Genomic DNA, 25,654 nt, shown 5'->3' with positions numbered 1-25,654 from the left:
ATATTGGACCCTGACAGGATGGTGGAGAGGCCTGCTGACACCTCACCTCACAGAGGGAGTGGCACAGAAGAAAAACTTGGCTGCAGCTGTCTGATGCCATTCGAGTGCTGCCCAACGGACGGTATGAGACTCTGCAGGTGTCGGGGCATCGGCCGCCTAGAGTGGCAGTGGCGGCAGGGGATGGAGCTGTGCCAGAAGTCGCCCTCAGAGCCACGGGAGAGCAGCGGGATGCTGAGCTGGGGAGCGGAGCCTGAGCGGAGTCAGCGAGAATGGCCGCCACCAATACCAGCAGAGGACTTCTCAGCGGAGCCCCCGAGTTTAGGGGAAAAACCCGCGGGACAGTGGAGCGAGGGACGGAGGCTGCGGGTGAAGCCTCGTATTGATGTGATGGAGGCCGTAGTACCGGGGAAGGTGAGAGTACCCCCGGCACCACCAGTGCCTCCGCCAGCGGCCCTCATCATTCCGCCGCAGCACGCTGCCCCCTGCGCACCGGAAGGCCTGGGTACAACGGGCCCAGTGGTGTATGCAGAGTTGTGCGAGGCCCTTGCTCAAGTCCCTGAGGTACCCCACCTGGAGCCGCCAGTGCGGAAGTCATCCAAAGAAGACGCTGCTGCGTTCCCCCTGCTGATAGCAGCTGCGTCGTTGGAACCGGCCATTACTCCGGCTCCATTGGAAGTAGTGGATGCGACCTGTCTTGAGGCCGCGGTTATGCCGCTGCTGGAGTCGGCTGCGGCCGACTTAGCGGGCCCTGTGATTCCAGCCCCCGAGGACCCGGTTGTCTCCATTTGCCACCTGACCCCAGCGGCTGCTGGGCCGCAGAAATCTTCGGCCGTTTCTGTCTTGCGGTCTTTTTCAGCGGAGTCCCGCCCACCGGACTCCAGGGCCCGTGCTGTTCCCTCCGTGTGGGAAGCGGAGGTGATCAGGAAGAAAAAGGCCCGGGAGCAGGAAGTGTGGAACCTGCTCCACACTCAAGGAGAGGCCGTCATGGAAAAGAAGAGGACTTGAATGGACACCCTCAGTATCCCCGTGGAGCCCTCACCTCTGTCCATTGAGAGTGGTATAGACTGTCAGGAGTTCGATGCACCGTTGTGCAGATTATAAGGACAGTTGCATTTAGAAAAAAAGTTTTGTTGTTGTTTAACTGATGCAACTATTTTCTCTCTCTTTCTTTCTTCTTTCTATGTTCTTTATATACGAAAATATGTTTACCTGACAGAACGGGGATACAGAAAAGTGGAGGAGTGTCCAGGTCCAAGGAAGGGGGGGAGGAAGAAAGAGGAAATGCAATGTTATGTTATATTTTGGTTTTAAAAGTAAGAGAAAATGGAAAAAAAAAAAAATTATAAAAAATGGGTACTTGTGCTATTATAAAGTTGTATGATGTATAATATGCAAAGTAAAATGCAACAGGTCCGGGTAAGGGAAGGTCTGCGGGACCAAAGGAAAGTGTGAGATCCGGTAGGGATCTAAGAGTTGAGGAGGTCTGGGAGACCGGGACGCCGGGACGCCGACCATGAAATGTAATTGAAAGATGGAAAATGAGTTGGAAGACGTGAGAAAGACAGCCGTTCCAGGTCAGGTCCCCAACACCACGGACACCCCTGAAGAAGGAAAGGCGGGCGCCGGCAATGATCTGGTAGGTGAGTGGCCTCGATCATGGCGTACCGGATAGTGAAAGGTAACAGTAGGGGAGAGTAGGGGAAAGATACACGCCGTAGAGAGAATAGGGGTGTACCTTGCCCAATTTGAAAGACGTTGTCATGTGACGTGCGCTCTGGTGAGTAGCAGTAGGCTGCTCAGAGCATAGTGCTCCCAGTATGGTTCGGCCCCCGCAGATAGTGGGTTTGGCTCAACTTCTGGTCCGACAACAGAATGTAGGTGTAGATTCAGAACGACGAAGGCAGGGATGACGATTGTCGAGGACGACAATGGACAAAGGAAGGGGGAGTGTAGGGAAGGTGACCTGACGGACGGACGGACTAGTCAGAGTGAAGAAAGATAGGTTTGCACAGTGTAGGTAGGAGTCAGTGATTACAGTGGGGAAACAACTAGGAAAGTGTAGTGGACGTGCAGTACCTTGGGATGACCATTAGATGGCAGGGAGGAGTGTGAGCAAAGGACCTTACAGCAGCTTAGGGCTTTAGAAACCATTGGTCATGGGGGGCGTGGTGACAGTTAGAGTGACAGTTTCAAGGAACCGGGAGAGTTATAAATACTGAGGGAGGGTTCCAGAAGGTTCCAGTCCCCAGGGGGAGCTCAGGTGACAGGAGGACTACGCCAGTCTGTGTGCCCTGAGGAGAATCCGACCAAGGGGACTGAGGAGAGGAAACGTCAGGGGGGTGGTCCTGACAGGAAAGGACCGCACCAGAGACGAGGCTCTGGGTGAAGGACACCGTATGTAACACGACGACTGAGCAGTAGAAGCGCTGTTGGTTTACGGGCCTAAGGCGGCCACAGTGACGGACCTGTCAGGAGCGTCGACAGTAAAGGAGGGGACGGTGTGTGCAGACACGTCCCTAGTGTACGGTGTGAGAAGCGGCTCTGGAAACGGAGGGCCGCGAGGTGTGCCGTCAGTCGGACGGCCAGCGTGAATAAACTTGGACCTGTTGCACCCAGAAACTGCCTCCATCGTGTCTCTGTTATCATCTCTGCGCGGTAAGAAGTGGGACCACCCCCTATCATCCCCCAGCTCGGCCCACTACCGACACTACACATATACAACAATTAAAGGGAAAGACACATAGTATATAGCACCCCCTTTACAAGAACAGGCTTCAAGGTGAAGGGGTTAAGGATTGCTACTTCCAATAGGTGGCGCTATAGTTCAAGTCCTCTTCCTCTCTAATGAGGCAATTTACATATCTCTACAAATTGTAATTCCTAAATAACCTGCCATAAGTGGAATTGACACATTTCATTAAACCATTAGATACGGTAAAAAGTCATGAATAGTCTCATTTATGAAAGCAAAATTATCCACTATAAAAGTATAAGCAGGCAGCACAGCCTAGAGACGGCTCCAGTCTCTGCCTCCAGCTGGCTGCTGCTGGTTTGTTTTGTGCTTTCCTGAGGGAACGAATATGATATGAGAGATTTGAACCAGCAAGCTGAAGATCTCTAAGCTGGTTTATAGCTTGAGCTTCGTGTCGGCCTCAAGAGTGATGAACAGAGGAACAAGAATCATTTGTACTGAACAAAAAATAAGTAGCAAAAGTAGGAGGAGGGCATCAGCGCTCTGCAGGAAAGTCTAGGGGGACAGTATCTAAACCCTGCAGTAAAATACTAATTTACTAAACCTGCATGTAAAATACTGTATATGGAGAAGTTCACAATGTGATCTGACCCACATCATAATAAAGCACCTGATTGCTAGATATTTCCAGGGATGTACTAGAATATGGTGCATTACATGCCCTCTCCCACAGGATGACCACCGATAAATTTAATCCCATCCATTCGGACTAAAAAGCTGCAGCGAGGGTCTGGGATAAGTGACCTTGCTGAATTTTGGGGAAGGTCTAAAATCCATCTGGATTGTCAGTGCAAGTTCAATTCAGAGCCTCATCTCTTAAATGGAATTTGTCACCCCATTTTTGGCCTATAAGCTGCGGCCACAGCCATCAGGGGCTTATCTCCAGCATTCTGTAATGCTGGAGATAAGCCCCCAATGTAACCTGAAACATAAGAAAAACGAGTTAGATTATACTCACCCAGGGATCCGGTCCGGTCCAATGGGTGTCACGGTCAGGTCTGGCGCCTCCCATCTTCTAGAGATGACCTCCTCCTCCTTGCTTCTGCCGTGGATCCAGCGCAGGTATACTTTATCTGCCCTGTTGAGGGCAGAGTAAAGTACTGCAGTGCGCAAGCGCCGGACCTCTCTGACCTTTCCCGGCGCCTGAGCACTGCAGTACTCTGCTCTGCCCTCAATAGGGCAGATAAAGTACGCCTGTACAGGAGCCGCAGCAGACGAAAGGAGGAAGACGTCATCTCAAGAAGGTGGGAGGCACCAGTCCGGACCGCGACACCCACCACTCCCCCGTCCCCCGGTGAGTATAATATAACTTGTTTTTCTTCTCTTTCAGGTTACATCGGAGGATTATCTAGAGCATTACAGAATGCTGTAGATAAGCCCCTGATGGCGGTGTCCTCAGCTTATAGGCCAAAAATGGGGTGACAGATTCCCTTTAAATTAAACACACAAGGTGCTGCAAGTGGCTGACTGCCACACACACTTCCCTAGATGATCAGAAAGGCCTAAAAAAAAAGGAAATAAGGATGTGCACTGTCCAGACAAATATCCAGGATTGTAAAAATTCCTTTTCTTAGCCAGAAGAAAAGTAAATGAGCTCAAATAAGTAAAAGTGTTTTATGAAGTTCCAAAAGTCAAGATGGGTTCTACTCAGTGAGATACTGCATCCCATAGTCATCACAAGAGTTGAGGGACTTTATTCAAGTGAAATTGAATATAATTTGAATTTTACAAATATCTGTATTCTCTAGGCCGGCCACCATTTTGCTGAACCATAGAGGACCAATAAAAGATAAAAAAAAACACTTCAAAATTAAAACCTCACTGCTTACCTCTATCACCACCTCCACTGCCAACTAGCCTTCTTACAGCTCGTGCAAGCTCTTTGTACAATCTCTTAATGTTAGTTTATTAGGACTTCTGGCCAGGACTAGGCCTTGGATGTCCCTGCATGTCATAAGGTTGCAATGACACCATGACGTAACAATGTGTGCTGAGAACTTACAAGAGGCACTCTACGCCAGGACTTCTTACTGAAACTAGGCCCGGGATGGCTGTGACTATGCATGTCACAAGGTCACAGCATTCTTACATCAAGATGTGTGATGACCTTAGGACGCACACGTGCATGGACATCCTTACTGCCAGAATCCTTAGCCTGAGTGCGCGTTATAAGCTCTCAGTGCACGGAGTAATATGTTTCCACAACCTTACAAAACATGCATACGCAGACATGTCCCAGGCCTGGTCCGGAAGACCTGTAATAATAAGAATCGGAAATGAGTGGTAAGGTTAATATTGTTTTGGTTGTTTTTCTACATCTACATATATTATGCTCTGGGGTCTCTTCAGAATCTATATTATTACAAAGCAAATTTAATTAGCAGAAAATACGTTTGCTGCAAATCAAGTTTCCCAGTAAGATACATGCAGTTTGATACTTTTTATATCTCGTCAGATCCGTCCATCTCTAGTCACCGCTCCTGGGTCGCTTCAGCACTTAGGACTTCCAAAATATCAATTGTTTGAATTTGTACTGTATTTGGAATCTGGCAACTCAAAATCGAGTTTCCATGGACAGTATTTGCCCTAAGTAGCTTCCATGGAGGGCTTTGGTTTTCACCATTTATCTACTGTAAAGAAATCTGGCCTCCATTGTGAAATAGTAATCATAATCATAGAGGTAAAAATAAATGTAAACTTACACAACAATCATGGGTTAATCACAAACTATTCATGAATCGGCAAGCCAGCAACATGTGCTTAGCTTGAGTATAATGTGTCATTGGTCATGTTGGCATGAGGCCCTGATCATTATCTGTAGTAGGCATGCACAGCAAAGATAAGCCTCGGTTACGGTACTGTAAAATCTTACAGCCTCGGGTTGCAAAAGAATACACTACACAGTGGCTTACACTAATTGTAGCCAGTCTGCACTCATGTGTGACATATTCCCTTAAGACGACCGGCCCGGTACTGAGTATCCCACGGCCTCTGGGGTGTGTCACATGCCCAGTACAAAGATATGGGCATTTGTAACCCAATGTACAACATACACAACTGCTGAGAATGCATAATGAAATATGTTATATTATGTTAATCTAACCAACTTTGTTATTCCAAAAAAAATAAAAAAAATATGAGGTGTAGTTCTGTCAGACTTTGTGCTATTCTACCTTGAAAACGTATTAACTGTCTCCTTGCCAGCAACAAGACCAATCAGGCAAAAGTTTTTATCCTCTTAATATATTGCAGTCATCATACCATAGAGCACTGTGTACTTACAATTGCTCATTTTGCCTTTCTACCCAGTTAATTCTTCTCTTTTCTCTGCTCTATGTAGAAGCAAAAAATCTATTGTCCCTGCATTTTGCATTCCCCTCTTCAACTCCTGACTCCGCTCCGCTCCTCCCCCTGCCAGGGACTTTTGCAGTAACTCATGTCTCATGCAGAGAAAATTGACCTCCTAATTTTACATAGAGTTAAGAAGGATTCAGCTAGTCAGTTTTTAATCATGTGATGTTATACACCTAATGGAAAAGAGAAGAATTAGAAGGATAGAAAGTCAAACTGAGCAATTACATGTACACAGTGCTATATAATATGATGATTGCAATATAATAAGAGGATAACAATTTTAATGGGAGTGCTGATTTAAGGTGCTATCATATCTGATAAAGGTCCCAAGCTCAAAAAGGCTACCTTGGACAGACAGTGTTAGCCACTCCTTCTGGCAAATTCCAGAGAATCTCAACCTTTGCCCTTTACCCCCTGTGCCCCTGACATCTGGTCTTACAACAAGGTTCATGGAAGGGCTTCTAGCTGGTAGAAAAAGAGGACTTGAACTCTATAGCGACACCTGTTGGTAGTAGCGATCCTACAAGTCACAATCAACCCTTTAACGAGTCTTGTAATATGACTTAGGATAAAAGTCAAATCAGAATCTCAATTTGCAGACACGGTGTTTTGAGCTATAGACGCTCGTCAGTGCAAAGTATGAGAACTGATTTGGCTAGGTGAGAGGCTCTGGACTGAGGTCTAAGAGCCTCTCACCTAGCCAAATCAGTTCTCATACTTTGCACTGATGAGAGCCAATAGCTCGAAACACCGTGTCTGCAAATTGAGATTCTGATTTGTAGCTGGAGAAAATCAGGATGGAGATGTAACAGGTTTATTCTTAGAGTACTGTAACAATTACACAGCCTAGGATCAGAGGCATAGCTAGGGTTTTGGTTCGGGGGGGCAAAACTTCTGAGTGGGCCCCTAACCAGGTAACTTTGATTACAACTCGGTGACGCCCCCTAAGTGTAGATGTAGGAGATGACTGCGCTGTTACTGAAAATAATCTCTATATAAAGACCAACATGGATATTACCGCCATATGGTCAGTGGTAAATACCAGTCCTACAAAATATATAAGTGATTACTGCACAGTTATAGTTGGTGTCTTACCGCTGACGTTCTTTCTGATGGAATCGTTCACTTTTCACGTCTTTTCCTTCTGGCCCAGACTGACATTGACAACGTCTCCAGCCAGGACTTGGCTACAGAGAATACAAGAAAGACACGTTTCACTTCTCATATTCCAGTCCCATCACCATGTATCCCCAACCTGCACAAACCCCTCATCCTGCTGACACCGCAATGCTGAGCCGCTGCTGCCGTATATGTCCCTATTACAGCACCTGATACCCCAATACTGAGCAGCTGCTACCGTATGTGTCCCTATTACTGCACCTGATACCCCAATGCTGAGCCGCTGCTGACATATGAGTCACCATTACTACACCTGATACCCCAATACTGAGCCGCTGCTACCGTATGTGTCCCTATTACGGAACCTGATACCCCAATACTGACCCTCTGCTGCCGTATGTGTCCCTATTACTGCACCTGATACCCCAATACTGAGACGCTGCTGCCATATGTGTCCCTATTACTGCACCTGATACCACAATGCTGACCCTCTGCTGCCGTATGTATCCCTATTACTGCACCTGATACCCCAATACTGAGACGCTGCTGCCATATGTGTCCCTATTACTGCACCTGATACCACAATGCTGAGCCGCTGCTGCCATATGTGTCCCTATTACTGCCCCTGATACCCCAATGCTGAGCCTCTGCTGCCCTCTATAATATAGTAATGCCTAGGGCAAGTGCCCTAGAAAACAGCGCCCACATATTGTCTTCTAGAATGTAATATTGCCCTGTGTGTGCCCCTTTGACAGTCACAATAACCTGAGCTCCCTTATAACAATAAGTGCCCATTTTACATTTAATAATGACCTGAGTCTCCCCCCTGTACAGCTCCCCTATACACAGTATAATACCCCCTCACTGTATACATACTGACCACTTAATATCCCCCAATGATGGCTGCAACACTGTATGATGGCCCCCTCACTGTAATCCACACACTGTATGATGGCCCCCTAGATAGTCCTCAATATAGTATAATGCAGCCCCCATAGGCAGACTCAATAGTATATTGAAGCCCTCCATAAGCAGACTGTAATGTAAGGCAGCACCTCCTTATAGGCAGACTGTAGTATAAGGCCAGGGTCACACTAACCTGCGCAAAAGACGGTCAGTATTTTACATGCGTAATACGGATGACAGACCCCTAAATAGTGCTCCGTATGTCATCCGTAATCAAGGTGTGGTCGCGTATTTTGTCAGCATCCGTATGCAATCCATATGGCATCCGTATGGCGAGATTTTCTCGCAGGCTTGCAAAATGGACATATAATGGAGCCCTATGACAGGGTTTATAACAGAAACCAAAGAATAGATATAGAATGCATATATATATATATATATATATATATATATATATATACATTCTATGTGTATATATCTATTCTTTCATTTCTTTATTAAACCTGTCAGTGTGAGTTTACTGTATAGCGCACTGAATTGCTGGCTTTGCTAAAAGACACCGGGTGCGTATTTCTCGCAAGTCACATGTGTGGTCCGTGTGTAATCCGTATTTTTTGCGCACCCATAGACTTGCATTGGCATATTACGGGTGTAGTACGCTGACAATCGCAGCATGCTGCGATTGGCACGGAGCGTAGAATACGGAGGAGAAATATACGGCTGGTGCGAGGGACCCCATAGAGAATCATTGGTCCGTGTCTAATGCGTTCTTTTTGCACCTCTCACTCTCCCGTTTTCCTCGCCAGTGTGACCCCGGCCTTAGGCAATATATCGGCTGTGCACGCCGATACAGTTACATAGCGTAGCTCCGGGTGGGCCCCCTCAGAGCGCGAGGTCCGGGGCCACCGCCCCCTTTGCCCCCCCCGGTAGCTATGCTACTGCCTAGGATAAAAACAAAATGAGCAAATACCCAGAAGTAAGTAAATGCAGTGTGTACAGAAAGCATTCAGACCACTTTAAATTTTTCACTCTTTGTTTCATTGCAGCCATTTGGTAAATTCAAAAAAGTTCATTTTTTTTATCATTAACCCCTTTACCCCCAAGGGTGTTTTGCACATTCATGACCGGGCCAATATTTACAATTCTGACCACTGTCCCTTTATGAGGTAATAACTCTGGAAAGCTTGCATGGATCCCGGTGATTCCAACATTGTTTTCTCATGACATATTGTACTTCATGATAGTGGTAAAATTTAATTGATATAACTTGCGTTTATTTGTGAAAAAAATGGAAATTTGGCGAAAATGTTGAAAATTTTGCAATTTTCCAACTTTGAATTTTTATGCCCTTAAATCACAGAGATATGGCACACAAAAAACTTAATAAATAACATTTCCCACATATTTACTTTACATCAGCACAATTTTGGAACCAATATTTTTTTTGTTAGGAAGTTATAAGGGTTAAAATTTGACCAGCGATTTCTCATTTTTGCAACACTATTTTATTTTTACGGACCACATCACATTTGAAGTCACTTTGAGAGGTCTATATGATAGAAAATACCCAAAAGTGACACCATTCTAAAAACTGCACCCCTCACGGTGCTCAAAACCACATTCAAGAAGTTTATTAACCCTTCAGGTATTTCAAAGGAGTTTTTTGAATGTTTAAAAAAAGAATGAAGGTTTTTTGTTTCACAAAAAATTTACTTCAGGTCCAATTTTTTTTATTTTACCAAGGGTAACAGGAGAAATTGGACTGCAAAAGTTATTGTGCAATTTGTCCTGAGTACGCTGATACTTGATATGTGAGGGGGAACCACTGTTTCAGTGCATGGCAGAGCTCAGAAGGGAAGGAGCGTCGTTTGACTTTTTCAATGCAAAATTGGCTGGAATTGAGATCGGACACAATGTCACGTTTGGAGAGCCCCTGATGTGCCTGAACAGTGGAAACCCCCCACAAGTGACCCCATTTTGGAGACTAGACCCCCCAAGGAACTTATCTAGATATGTGGTGAGAACTTTGAACCCCCCCAAGGGCTTCACAGAAGTTTATAACGTGCAGCCGTACAATTAAAAAATCATATTTTTTCCACAAAAATGATCTTTTCACCCTCAATTTTTATTTTTCCAAGAGTAACATGACCCCAAAAAGTTATTGTGCAATTTTTCCTGAGTACACTGATACCTGATATGTGGAGTAAACCACTATTTGGGCGCATGGAAGAGCTCAGAAGTGAAGCAGCGCCATTTGACTTTTATGGCTGGAATTGAGATCGGATGCCATGTCGTGTTTGGAAAGCCCCTGATGTGCCAAAACAGTGGAAATCCCCACAAATGACACTAGGAAACTAGACCCCCCAAGGAACTTATCTAGATGTGTGGTGAGCACTTTGAACCTTCCAGTGCTTCACAGCAGTTTATAACGCCCGAGGCGTGAAAATAAAAAAAATCATATTTTTTTCCACAAACATGATCTTTTAGTCCCAATTTTTTTATTTTTCCAAGGGTAACAGGAGAAATTGGACCCCAAAAGTTGTTGTTCAATTTGTCCTGAGTACATTGAAACCCCATATGTGGGATAAAACTACTATATGGGCACACGTTGGGACTTGGAAGGGAAGTAGTGACGTTCTGGAATGCAGATTTTGATGGAATGGTCTGCGGGTGTCATGTCGCGTTTGGAGAGCCTCTGATGTGCCTTAACTGTTGAAACCCCCCACAAGTGACCCCATTTTGGAAACTAGACCCCCCAGGGAACTTATCTAGATGTGTGGTGAGCACTTTGAACCCCAAAGTGCTTCACAGAAGTTTATAACGCCCAGGGCGTGAAAATAAAAAAATATTTTTTTTCCACAAAAATGATATTTTTGCCCCCAATTTTTTATTTTCCTAAGGGTAACAGAAGAAATTGGACCCCAAAAGCTGTTTTGCAATTTGTCCTGAGTAGGCTGATACCCCATATGTGGGGGTAAAACACTGTTTGGGCGCATGGCAGAGCTTGGAAGGGAAGGAGCACCGTATGACTTTTTCAATGCAGAATTGGCTGGAATTGAGATCAGACACCATGTTGCGTTTAGAGAGCACCTTATGTGCCTAAACAGTGGAAACCTCCCAATTCTAACTCCCACCCTAACCCTAATCTCAGCCCTAACCCTAGCCTTAACCCTAGCCCTAGCCCCAGTAGTGTAGCTACCGGGGGGGGCAGTGGCCCCGGGCCCCGCACTCTGAGAGGGCCCACCGGAGCTACACTACACTACACCACTATTCTGCGGCAGAGCAGGGAGAATTGATTTCCCTACTCTGCTGCCCAGACGCTATGGGCCCCTGAGAAGGCGATGGGGGGCCCGGTGCCAGCGGTTGGCCTCTCAGCCAGCAATGTTGTCCTGGGCTATTCTGTGCGCACAGGACCTGCGATGAGGTCACAGAAGGGGTGGAGTCAGTGGTCACATGATCAGGGGTCTTCTGTGGCTGCAGGACTCTGCTGTGCCGTTGTCATGGTGCTGGCTGGATGAGGTGAAGTTTCTGTGTGGGGTCAGGAGGGGTTTACAGGGTGGATGTAGCAGAGCTGTGTGTGTATGAGATGTATGGAGAAGCGGAGCCGTGTGTGTAGAAGGTGTACGGAGCAGACATATGCATGATGCATGTATGAAGTGTACGGAGGAGCGGAGCCGTGTGTGTATGGGGTAAGCGGAGCCGTTTGTGTACAAGGTGTACGCTCCGGAGCCATTTTTGTACAAGGTGTACGGAGCGGAGCCGTGTGTGTATGGGGTGTACGAACACATACAGCAGCAGCGGCTCAGTATTGGGGTGTCAGGTGCAGTAATAGGGACACATACGTCAGCAGTGGCTCAGCATTGGGGTATCTGGTGTAGCAATAGGGACACATACGGCAGCAGAGGTTCCGCATTGGGGTATCAGGTGCAGTAATAGGGACACATATGGCAGCAGCGGCTCAGCATTGGGGTATCAGGTGCAGTAATGGGACACATATGGCAGCAGTGGCTCAGCATTGGGGTATCAGGTGCAGTAATAGGGACATATACGGCAGCAGTGGCTCAGTATTGGGGTATAAGGTGCAGTAATAGGGACACATACAGCAGCAGCGGCTCAGCATTGGGGTATCAGGTGCAGTAATAGGGACATATATGGCAGCAGTGGCTCAGTATTGGGGTATAAGGTGCAGTAATAGGGACACATACAGCAGCAGCAGCTCAGCATTGGGGTATCAGGTGCAGTAATAGGGACACATACGGCAGCAGCGGCTCAGCATTGGGGTATCAGGTGCAGTAATAGGGACTCATACGGTAGCAGTGGCTCAGTATTGGGGTATCAGGTGCAGTAATAGCGACACATACGGCAGCAGTGGCTCAGCATTGGGGTATCAGGTGCAGTAATAGGGACACATACGGCAGCAGCGGCTCAGTATTGGGGTATCAGGTTCAGTAATAGGGACACATACGACAACAGTGGCTCACTATTGGGGTATTAGGTGCAGTAATAGGGACACATACGGCAGCAGCGGCTCAGTATTGGGGTATCAGGTGCAGTAATAGCGACATATACGGCACCAACCCTCCCAGGGTGAGCTAGCCTAGTGAGGACCACCCCCTATACAGGGAGTGTCAGGAGCAAGCCCCAGGGGATACGATACCACGACTGCTGGCACCAGGCGGCCGGCTCACAGGAGATACGAGACTGTGTGACTGGAGGGTGCAGGATACTAGGGAACACAGGAGAGTACACGGGAGTGCGCTGAGTACAGGGTAGTGCTAGACGGGTACACGTGGGCACATAAGGCGTGTAGCAAGTAACAGAACACAGGAATAGAGTGAATGCCAGGAGGCACGGCGGAGCAAGAAACAAGGGACAGGATACGAGAGGATGTGCCAGGAGGCACAACTGAGCATGAAGCAACAAGGGTTCAGAGCAAGTGCTAGGAGCACCACAGAATAGCAGACAGAGCAGAGGACCTGAGAACAGCGCACAGCAAGGCTGGGACACAGCTGACCCAGCCAGGAAGCACAACAATAATCAGGCACCTCCTCTAGGGGGAGGTCGTCTGATATAGCACATGACTACTACTGGTTCCGGGTCAGGACCTAGCCAGAAAGCACATGACCACTAGTGGTTCCGGGTCAGGTCCTCCAATACCATAGAGAGGACCGAGCCCTATACAGCACTGACAGGAGCGCGCAAGTGCAAACGTGGCATGGAGGAGGAGACCCGGGGATGAGAGTTGCGCGTGCGCACCCGACGGGGACCCCTGAGGGACCGCCGTACCGGAGGGAGTGACGTCGGGGCCGAAGCCCCGCCTCCTGGTGAGCGCGGCATAACACAGTGGCTCAGCATTGGGGTATCAGGTGCAGTAATAGGGACATATACGACAACAGCGGCTCAGTATTGGGGTATCAGGTGCAGTATTAGGGACACATGCGGCAGCAGAGGCTCAGCATTGGGGTATCAGGTGCAGTAATAGGGACACATACGGCAGCAGAGGCTCAGCATTGGGGTATCAGGTGCAATAATAGGGACACATACGGCAGCAGCGGCTCAGCATTGGGGTATCAGGTGCAGTAATAGGGACACATATGGCAGCAGCGGCTCAGCATTGGGTTATCAGGTGCAGTAATAGGGACACATACGGCAGCAGCGGCTCAGTATTGGGGTATCAGGTGCCCTTAATAGGGACACATACGGCAGCAGCGGCTCAGCATTGGGGTATCAGGTGCAGTAATAGGGACACATACGGCAGCAGTGGCTCAGCATTGGTGTATCAGGTGCCCTTAATAGGGACACATACAGCAGCAGTGGCTCAGCATTGGGGTATCATGTGCAGTAATAGGGACACATACGGCAGCAGCGGCTCAGCATTGGGGTATCAGGTGCAGTAATAGGGACACATACGGCAGCAGTGGCTCAGCATTGGGGTATCAGGTACAGTAATAGGGACACATACGGCAGCAGCGTCTCAGTATTGGGGTATCAGGTGCCATTAATAGGGACACATACGGCAGCAGCGGCTCAGCATTGGGGTATCAGGTGCAGTAATAGAGACACATACGGCAGCAGTGGCTCAGCATTGGGGCATCAGGTGCAGTAATAGGGACACATACGGCAGCAGTGGTTCAGCATTGGTGTATCAGGTGCCCTTAATAGGGACACATACAGCAGCAGTGGCTCAGCATTGGGGTATCACATGCAGTAATAGGGAGACATACGGCAGCAGCGGTTCAGCATTGGGGTATCAGGTGCAGTAATAGAGACACATACAGCAGCAGCAGCTCAGTATTGGGGTATCAGGTTCAGTAATAGGGACACATACGACAACAGCGGCTCAGTATTGGGGTATAAGGTGCAGTAATAGGGACACATACAGCAGCAGCAGCTCAGTATTGGGGTATCAGGTTCAGTAATAGGGACACATACGACAACAGCGGCTCAGTATTGGGGTATCAGGTGCAGTAATAGGGACACATACGGCAGCAGAGGCTCAGCATTGGGGTATCAGGTGCAGTAATTGGGACACATACGGCAGCAGAGGCTCAACATTGGGGTATCAGGTGCAATAATAGGGACACATACGGCAGCAGCGGCTCAGCATTGGGGTATCAGGTACAGTAATAGGGACACATACGGCAGCAGCGGCTCAGTATTGGGGTATCAGGTGCCCTTAATAGGGACACATACGGCAGCAGCGGCTCAGCATTGGGGTATCAGGTGCAGTAATAGAGACACATACGGCAGCAGTGGCTCAGCATTGGGGCATCAGGTGCAGTAATAGGGACACATACAGCAGCAGTGGCTCAGCATTGGGGTATCACATGCAGTAATAGGGAGACATACGGCAGCAGCGGCTCAGCATTGGGGTATCAGGTGCAGTAATAGGGACACATACGGCAGCAGTGGCTCAGCACTATGGTATCAGGTGCAGTAATAGGGACACATACAGCAGCAGCGGCTCAGCATTGGGGTATCAGGTGCAGTAATAGGGACACATACAGCAGCAGTTGCTCAGCACTGGGGTATCAGGTGCAGTAATAGGGACACATACGGCAGCAGCGGCTCAGCATTGGTGTATCAGGTGCAGTAATAGTGACACATACGGCAGCAGTGGCTCAGCATTGGGGTATCAGGTGCAGTAATAGGGACACATACGGCAGCAGCAGCTCAGCATTGGGGTATAACCAGGATGAGGGGTTTGTGCAGGTTGGAGATTCATGGTGATGGGGCTGCAATATTAGAAGTGAAACATGTCATTGTTGTATTCTCTGTAGCAGAGTCGTGGCAGGAGGAGTTGTCATGTCGATCTGGGCCAGATGGAAAAGACGTGAAAAGTGAACGATTCCATTAGAAAGATCGTCAGCGGTAAGACACCAACTATAACTGTGCAGTAATCACTTATATGTTTTGTAGGACTGGTATTTACCACTCACCATATGGTGGTAATATCAATATTGGTCTTTATATAGGGATTATTTTCAGTAACAGCGCAGTCATCTCCTACATACACTATTAGGGTGCGTCACCGAGTTGTAATCAAAGTTACCTGGTTAGGGGCCCACTCAGACGTTTCGCCCCCCCTAAACCGAAACCCTAGCTACGCCTCTGCCTAGCCCTAATGGAAAGATGGAAATACATTTTTTTAATTTTATTATTTTTCCCTAACTAAGGGGGTGATAACGGGGGGTTTGATTTACGATTTATAGTGGATTTTTTTGTTTGGCAGTGTCACACGCTAAAAGACACTTTTTATTGTTAAAATAGTTTTTGCATCACCACATCTTGATAGCTATAATTTTTCCATATTTTGACCGACCGAGTTATTTGAGGTCTTATTTTTTGCGGGACGAGTGGATGTTTCTATTGGTACCATTTTCGGGCACATGACTTTTTTGATCGCTTTTTATTCCGATTTTTGAGACGCAGAATGAACAAAAAACAGCATTTCATGAATTTCTTTTGGGGGGGTGCATTTACACCGTTCCGCGTGTGGTAAAATTGATAAAGCAGTTTTATTCTTCGGGTCAGTATGATTACAGCGATACCTCATTAATATCATTTTTTTATGTTTTGGCACTTTTATGCAATGAAAACAATTTAATATAAAAAATAATTATTTTTGCATCGCTTTATTCTGTGAGCTATAACTTTTTTTATTTTTTGCTGATGATGCTGTATGGCAGCTCGTTTTTTGCAGGACAAGATGACGTTTTCAGCGGTATCATGTTTATTTATATCCGTCTTTTTGATCGCGCGTTATTGCACTTTTTGTTTGGCGGTATGTTAATAAAGCGCTTTTTTTGCGTTGTTTTTTATTTTTATTTTTTAAGGGGTTCGCTAAAGGGATTAACTAATGAGACAGTTTTATAGGGCGGGTCGTTACGGACACGGCGATACTAAATTTGTGTACATTTATTGTTTCTCTTTTTTTATTTCCAAAAAATGAATTTATTAGGGAATATTTTTTTTTATTTATTTAGCGATTTTTTTATAAATTATTTTTACTTTTTTTTTTTCTTCTTTATTACATTGTCCCAGGGGAGACATCACTGTCATGTGTCAGATCGCTGATCTGACACGTCCTACAGCGCTGTGACAAATCAGTGATCTGACTGGCTCTGCACAAGGCTTCCTCATGCCTGCGCTCTGCACGCACTGAGGAAGCCACCTCCCTGCAGGCCCCAGAGGGCCCCTGTGGTCATATTCGATCGGGGGACGTGCAGGGAAGGAGGCCCCCAGAGCAGCGCAGCACATCGCGCTGCGCTGGGGGTCGCGGTGAAGCACGGAGGCAGCCCCCTCCCTGCCGATGCTTCTCTAAACCCCCGATACACTGTGGTCGTGTTTGATTAGTGTGCCAGGGGTTAACATGTCGGGGACGGGATAGTACGTCCAATGTCAGAAAGGGGTTAATGTACACTCTGCACCCCATCTTGACTGCAAAAAAACAAAATGTAGAAATTTTTGCAAATTTATTAAAAAAAAAACAACTGAACTAGTCTTCTTGGGAATGATGCAACAAGTTTTTCACACCTGGATCTGGGGATCCTCTGACATTCTACCTTGCAGATCCTCTCCATTTCCTTCAGGTTGGATGGTGAATGTTGGTGGACAGCCATTTTCAGGTCTCTCCAGAGATGCTCAATTGAGTTTAGGTCAGGGCTCTGGCTGGGCCAGTCAAGAATGTTCACAGAGTTGTTCTGAAGCCACTCCATTATTATTTTAACTGTGTGCTTAGGGTCATTGTCACTTTGGAAGGTGAATCTTCTGCCAAGTCTGAGGTCCAGAGCACTCTGGAAGAGGTTTTAATCCAGGATATCTCTGGCCGCATTCATGTTTCCTTCAATTGCTACCAGTTGTCCTGTCCCTGCAGCTGAAAACCACCCCCATTGCATGATGCTACCACCACCATGTTTCACTGGTGGGATTATATTGGGCAGGTGATGAGCAGTGCCTCGTTTTCTCTACACATACCACTTAGAATTATCACCAAAAAGTTCAAACTTCGTCTCATCAGACCAGAGAATCTTATTTCTCATAGCCTGGGAGTCCTTCATGTGTTTTTTAGCAAACTCTATGCAGGCTTTCATATGTCTTGCACTGAGGAGAGGCTTCTGTCGGGCCACTCTGCCATAAAGGCCCGACTGGTGGAGGGCTGCAGTGATAGTTGACTTTGTGGAACTTTCTCTCATCTCTCTACTGCATCTGTGTAGCTCAGTCACAGTGATCTTGGGGTTCTTGTTTACCTTTCTCACCAAGGCTCTTCTCCCATAATTGCTCAGTTTGGCTGGACAGCCAGGTCAAGGAAGACTTCTGGTGGTCCCAAACTTCTTCCATTTAAGGATTATGGAGGCCACTGTGCTCTTACGAACCTTGAGTACTGCAGAAATTCTTTTGTAACCTTGGTCAGATCTGTGCCTTGCCACAATTCTGTCTCTAAGCTCCTTAGCCAGTTCCTTTGACCTCATGATTCTCATTTGGTCTGACATGCACTGTGAGCTGTGAGGCCTTATATAGACAGGTGTGTGCCTTTACAAATCAAGTCCTATCAGTTTAATTAAACACAGCTTGACTCCAATGAAGGAGTTGAGCCATATCAAGGAGGAAATGGACAGCATGCAACTTAAATATGAGTGTCTGAGCAAAGATTCTGAACACTTATGACCATGTGATATTTCAGTTTTTCTTTTTTAATAATTTTGCGAAAAAATCTACATTTGTTTTTTTTCAGTCAAGATGGGGTGCAGAGCGTACATTGATGAGAAAAAAGGAACTTTTTTTGAATTTACCAAATGGCTGCAGTGAAACAAAGAGTGAAACATTTACAGGGGTCTGAATACTTTTCGTACCCACTGTATTTGGTACCATTGCCCTTAAACTTAATGACTTTGGTCAAACGTTTGGGATATCCTTCCACAAGCTTCTCACAATAGTTGGTCATAATTTGGGCCTATTCTTCCTGACATGTGATGTAACTGATCCAGGTTTGTAGGTCGCCTTGCTCACGCACCTGCCTTTTCCGCTTTGCCCATAAATTTTCAATAGTATTGAGATCAGGGCTTTGTGATGGCCACTCCAAAACATTGACTTTATTATGCATTGACTTTAATTTTTTTCTTAGTCCCTCCATGGCACTTAACCTTTTATTTGTCTTATCACTTCTTTAATGCCCTGCAATATTTATATACTTATGCAGGGTAATAGACTTGTCAGTGTTAGGCCAATTGCTTATGAGTAGTGTTGAGCATTCCGATACCGCAAGTATCGGGTATCGGCCGATATTAGCGGTATCGGAATTCCGATACTTAATTCCGATACTTTTTTCATATCGGATTCCGGGATCGGAATCGGAATAGGAAGTTCCCATCATGCTATGAGCCTGCTTGCTTTGATTAAGCCAATGGGAATCCTCCGAAGTGTGGGCACATCCTGTTAGGCATGTAGGCATGTTAACTATTGGCATGGCTGTGATTGGCTGCCGAAATGATGTCATGATGCACTATAAAAGCCACCGCAGCCGCCATTTCTGGTCACTCTGCTGTGAATTCAGTTAGGGACAGGCTGCTGTAGAAGACTGTGAGGGACAGTTAGAAATAGCGATTCCACCAAACATCTAGTGCTTTACCCAGGCTACATAAACCACCACTGTAGCCTTCTTTGCCCTAGCAGCAGTGTTCACAGCTGTCTGCAAGGGCTGTGTGAGTGCAGCTCACGCTGTGGAGTGGGTCCTGCAGCCACGTCAGGCTGTAGGCCACCCAGTGTGATCACTGCTGCCTCATACATCTTTTATTTTTTGAGCTGCATTTTTTAAATAATTTCAATCTAGTGTGCTTCCATCCGTATCCATATACGTTGGTTGCAAACACTAGTAGTAGACAGCGGAGCCTTTCTGCAGCCTTTCAGTGCTAGTGTCCACTTTGCTGCACTGTTCACGGCTGTCTGAGAGGTCTCTGACTGTGTGTGAGTGCAGCTCACGCTGAGTAGTGTGTCCTGCAGCTACGTCTGGCTGTAGGACGCTCAGCGTGCGTCACTGCCTCACACATATTTTTATTTGAGTGCAGCTCATTTTTTCTTCTATTAGTGTGCATCCATCCGTCTCCATCTACGGTGGTTGCAAACACTATATAGGAGTACACAGCGGAGCCTTTCTGCAGCCTGTCAGTGCCAGTGCCCACTTAGCTGCACTGTTGACGGCTGTCTGAGAGGTCTCTGACTGTGTGTGAGTGCAGCTCACGCTGAGTAGAGTGTCCTGCAGCTACGTCTGGTTGTAGGACGCTCAACGTGCGTCACTGCCTCACACATATTTGTCTCTGAGTGCAGCTCATTTTTTCTTCTCCTATTAGTGTGCATCCATCCGTATCCATCAACATTGGTTGGTTGCAAACACTATATAGGAGTAGATAGAGGAGCCTTTTTTTCTGGCTTGTGCCCTGCCGGCGCAGCCAGATTAGTATTACCCAATTTTTTTGGAGCCTCATCTTTTGCATTGTAGGTTACCTGCCTGCATTGTAATAGCTCCAAAAAGTTGGTGATACTATCAGTTTCAATTCTTTGTTCTCATACTTTGAGTTTGTTTCAAACAAAGAAACCACATAAAAAGTTCACCAAACACTACATTTTGAACTTGTGTAGGCCACATCAGCTCCTATTAAAGTCTAGTCCACACACACACACTTCATAAAATTAGTGTTTCTTGTACCTGTAACCAGCTGTTCAGGAATAAGCACACTAAGGCCCCCCTTTGTACTTTTTTGCCTATCTTAAGCAGTCTTGCAAGATGAAGAAGGCAGGGAGTAAGGCGCGGGGGCGTGGGCGTGGGCGTGGAGTTTCAGCAGGGAGAGGACGTGGGGATTCTGCAGGGAGAGGACGTGGGGATTCTACAGGTAGAGGACGTGGGGATTCTGGGCCTGCTGCGGGCACCAGTGGATCAGCATCCCCCAGTTTTAGCAGGCAACAGTCCTTTATGCGCAGCTTTGTAGGACCTCAACGTACCCCACTGCTGCGGGAGGAACAAATTGAAGCCGTTGTCGGATGGATGGCAGCTAACGCATCGACTTCAATTACTTCCGCATCCTCTCAGGGTCAGAGCACCGAAGAGCAACCATCTGTCTCTTCACCACCTGCCAAAGTGCCCAGGCAGTCAGAGAGACATGGACAGGAGCCATCACAGTCTCTACTTCTGTTCTCGGAATCTGTTGGCTTGGAAAGAGGGGGCCAGCCAAGCAGCATTCCTGAATGTGAAGAAGAGGGAGTATGCAGTGATGCGCAACTTCTTTGTCCCTCTGAATCTGAAGAGGCGAGTGGGCCAGTGCCTATGGTCAGCACACCTCAGTACGCATCAGATGATGACGAGACTCAGTTGCCACTTTCTGGTGCGTACGGTGCTGGCGAGACAACCCCGGAGAAGCAGCTGTTTGAAGAGGGGAGGGAAGATGATGAGGTCCTTGACCCATCATGGCGTGAGCAACAGGAAGGTGGTGGGAGCAGCTCGGAGGAAGAGATTCCCCTACCGGCCAAAACAGGAGGCAGAGGGAGGGGGAAGACTTGGTTGCCTGTACCCTCCACTTCGGCACCCGTTAGGAGCATTCCTCCTTCCAAAGGCAAACCGGGCGCTCACAAGAGTTGCAGTGCGTGGTCCTTTTTTGACACAGTTGCAGATGACATTTGCTTTGTCAAATGCAAGCTGTGTCATCAGAGAGTCAAAAGAGGGAGAAATGTCAGCAACCTCAATACCACAAATATGTGGAAACATGTGCGCACCAAGCACGAGTTGGAGTTGCAGAGACACCCTGAAGACGTAGGCCAACGTACAGCACCACCTACCACCTCTTCAGTTCGTGTTGGGCCCTCTTCCTCCAGCTCACACACTGCTGGTTCGGCTTCCTCACAGGATCGCCAAGGAAGAACCTCTGCCACTGTTGTCCGGAGACCCTGTCAGATTCCACCCATAACAGCACGTTCCCATCCATCACAGCCATCGGTAGCACAGGCATGGGATAAAAGGCGCCCTTACTCGGCAAACCATCCCCGAGCACAGTCTCTGAATGCTGGCATTGCCAAACTTCTGGCAGTTGAAATGCTGTCATTCAGGCTGGTGGACACTGACACCTTCCGGGACTTAATGGCATTGGCAGTCCCCCAATACAACGTGCCCAGCCGCTTTTATTTCAGCAGGCGAGCCGTCCCTGCCCTGCAGAAACATGTTGAGGGCAAAATAAAACATGCGCTACTAAACGCCGTTAGTAGCAAGGTCCACCTGACCACCGATGCGTGGACCAGTAACCATGGACAGGGACGATACCTTTCCCTCACTGCCCACTGGGTCAATGTTGTGGAGCCGGGTACGGATCTGGAGAGTGGCGCTGTACGTGTTCTTCCAACGCCACGGATTGCAGGACTCCAGTCTGTACACATAGACTCCTCCTCCTACTCAAGTTCCTCAGAAACAGCAGAGCAGGAGCCTGTTACGACCGATATGAGCACAGCCGTGGCCAAACGTCAACAGGCTGTACTCAAATTAATTTCTTTGGGGAATCGAAGCCACACAGCGCAGGAGCTCTGGAATGCTATCAAGCTGGAGAGCGATGTGTGGTTTGGGCCAGCGAATCTCCAGCCGGGCTTGGTAGTGTGTGACAATGGCCGAAATCTGGTGGCAGCTCTTGGCCTAGGCAACCTCACACACATCCCATGTCTGGCACATGTTCTTAACTTGGTCGTGCAGAGCTTTCTGAGGGACTATCCGGATCTTGCTGCACTGTTGCACAAGGTCCGCATAGAGTGCGCTCACTTGCGACGTTCCAGCACGGCAAGATCGCGCCTCGCTGCTCTGCAGCGACGATTTGGCCTTCCGGAACATCGCATCATATGTGACCTACCCACCCGGTGGAATTCAACGTTACATATGTTGGAGCGGTTGTGTGAGCAGCAGGCAGCAGTCATGGAGTACCAGCTGCATCAGGCGCAAACAAGTCGCACTGTGCGCCGTTCACACTTCAGCACCATTGAGTGGGCCTCTATGAAGGACATCTGCCTCGTTTTGCGTGCCTTCGATGAATCCACGCGGATGGCGAGTGCAGACGATGCACTAGTCAGCATGACTGTCCCCCTTATCTGCCTGCTTCAACAAACACTGCAAGCACTAAGGGATGAGGTTTCAGAAGAGGTGGAGGATGAGGAGTCCCAAATGCCATCTGCTTCTGGACAGTCTGCGCTACGTGTTTCCTCACAAAGGCCTAGGCAGGGGACACTTTGTGAGGAGGATGAGGAGGAGTCGATGGAGGAGGAAGACATCTCTCCAGAGGAGGGAGGTACACAAACCTCTACTCAGTATGTACAGCGAGGGTGGGGTGATGCAGAGCAGGTCGAGGTCACGCCTCAAACAGGGGACAGCGGTTCTTTGGCAGTTGGGAGTCTGCAGCACATGGTTGATTTCATGCTGCAGTGCCTGAGAAACGACCACCGCATCGCCCACATTCTCGTCTCGGCTGATTATTGGGTGTACACCCTCCTAGATCCTCGCTACCGGGACAGCGTACAAAGGCTCATACCAACGTTGAACCGGGAGCGTAAAATGCGGGAGTACGAAGAGTCACTGGTGCAGTCCATAATGTTTTCCATTCCACCCGACAGCATTGTTGCTAGTGCTTTACAAAGCAGCTCTGTGCGTCGAGGCAGTGGAGGAAACTCTGCACAAAGAGGGAGCAGAGGCAGTGCCGCAGCACAAGGCAAGACCACTATGGCCCAAATGTGGCAAAGTTTTGTGTGTCAACCACAATTGTCTACACCATCAGCGACGCCTCGAGTCAGCAGGAGGCAACGCTTCCGTCAGATGGTGTCAGACTACATGTCTTGCCCTGTCGCTGTACTCCCAGATGGCTCTTCCCCCTTCAAGTTTTGGGTCTCTAAGCTGGATACATGGCCAGAGCTTAGCCAGTATGCATTGGAGGTGCTGGCTTGCCCTGCTGCCAGTGTATTATCGGAACGTGTCTTTAGTGCCGCAGGTGGTGTACTAACAGACCGTCGCACGCGACTATCTTCCGATAATGTTGACCGGCTGACTTTTCTGAAAATGAACAAGGCCTGGATCTCCAAAGACTTTGCCATTCCTCTTACAGACTAAATTAGTGGTTGGCAACTGTATCCAGGTCTGCTGGTGTGTTCATTTTTCTACCACCTGAACTATAATCCCTGTGCTTCAACACAGCCAGTTGTCGCTCAGATGTGTCGTCTGCACAGAGAAACACACTAGCTCCTGTGTTACTGGGGTTCAGTAATGCCAGCTGATCCCCTGCTGTGTGGACGGCAGAGTCACCAGCTCCATCAACATTCAAACCACTACTGATTTTTAAACGTGCCCAACTTAGGTCTCTGGCTCCACTGTCTCTACTATTTCCCCTGACCTCCAACCCCGCCATCTACATCTCTGAAGTGGCGTCAGCACAATCTACACTTGTTCCTGTGTTCCTGTGGCTCAGTCCCATCAGTTTATCCCCTGATGTGTGTCCGGCAAGGTCTCCTGCTCTGTCCACATTCCCATAACCAGTAGTGGGAATGAGGACAGAGCTGGCGAACTTGCCGGACAAACATCAGGGGATCAACTGATGGGACTGAGCACCAGTAACACAGGAACAAGTGTAGATTGTGCTGACGCCACTTCAGAGATGTAGCTGGCGGGGTTGGAGGCCAGGGTAAATAGTAGAGACAGTGGAGCCAGAGGCCTAAGTGGAGCATGGTTAGAATCAGTAGTAGTCCACAACCTCCATAAAAACCGATGCCCATTGGCCTCTGCATGCGGCATGCGTAATCCTGGGCTCCAACAGCGTCAGTTGGTGTTCAGAAGTGTCGTCTCCACAGAGCCAAACACATTCGTTCAAGTGTTAGTGGGGTTCAGCACTGCCAGCTGTTCCCCTGCTGTGGAGATGGCAAGTCTCCTGCTGCATTCACCTGCCAAAATCCAGTAGGCCCCAGCCTGCTCCTCGCCTAATCCTGGGCTCCAACAGCGTCAGTTGGTGTTCAGAAGTGTCGTCTCCACAGAGCCAAACACATTCGTTCAAGTGTTAGTGGGGTTCAGCACTGCCAGCTGTTCCCCTGCTGTGGAGATGGCAAGTCTCCTGCTGCATTCACCTGCCAAAATCCAGTAGGCCCCAGCCTGCTCCTCGCCTAATCCTGGGCTCCAACAGCGTCAGTTGGTGTTCAGAAGTGTCGTCTCCACAGAGCCAAACACATTCGTTCAAGTGTTAGTGGGGTTCAGCACTGCCAGCTGTTCCCCTGCTGTGGAGATGGCAAGTCTCCTGCTGCATTCACCTGCCAAAATCCAGTAGGCCCCAGCCTGCTCCTCGCCTAATCCTGGGCTCCAACAGCGTCAGTTGGTGTTCAGAAGTGTCGTCTCCACAGAGCCAAACACATTCGTTCAAGTGTTAGTGGGGTTCAGCACTGCCAGCTGTTCCCCTGCTGTGGAGATGGCAAGTCTCCTGCTGCATTCACCTGCCAAAATCCAGTAGGCCCCAGCCTGCTCCTCGCCTAATCCTGGGCTCCAACAGCGTCAGTTGGTGTTCAGAAGTGTCGTCTCCACAGAGCCAAACACATTCGTTCAAGTGTTAGTGGGGTTCAGCACTGCCAGCTGTTCCCCTGCTGTGGAGATGGCAAGTCTCCTGCTGCATTCACCTGCCAAAATCCAGTAGGCCCCAGCCTGCTCCTCGCCTAATCCTGGGCTCCAACAGCGTCAGTTGGTGTTCAGAAGTGTCGTCTCCACAGAGCCAAACACATTCGTTCAAGTTTTAGTGGGGTTCAGCACTGCCAGCTGTTCCCCTGCTGTGGAGATGGCAAGTCTCCTGCTGCATTCACCTGCCAAAATCCAGTAGGCCCCAGCCTGCTCCTCGCCTAATCCTGGGCTCCAACAACGTCAGTTGGTGTTCAGAAGTGTCGTCTCCACAGAGCCAAACACATTCGTTCAAGTGTTAGTGGGGTTCAGCACTGCCAGCTGTTCCCCTGCTGTGGAGATGGCAAGTCTCCTGCTGCATT

The sequence above is a fragment of the Dendrobates tinctorius genome, unplaced genomic scaffold, assembly GCF_039654945.1.
Source record: "Dendrobates tinctorius isolate UK_male_01 unplaced genomic scaffold, ASM3965494v1 ptg000071l, whole genome shotgun sequence".
Lineage (NCBI taxonomy): Eukaryota > Metazoa > Chordata > Amphibia > Anura > Dendrobatidae > Dendrobates > Dendrobates tinctorius.
This window is presented reverse-complemented; position numbering follows the sequence as displayed.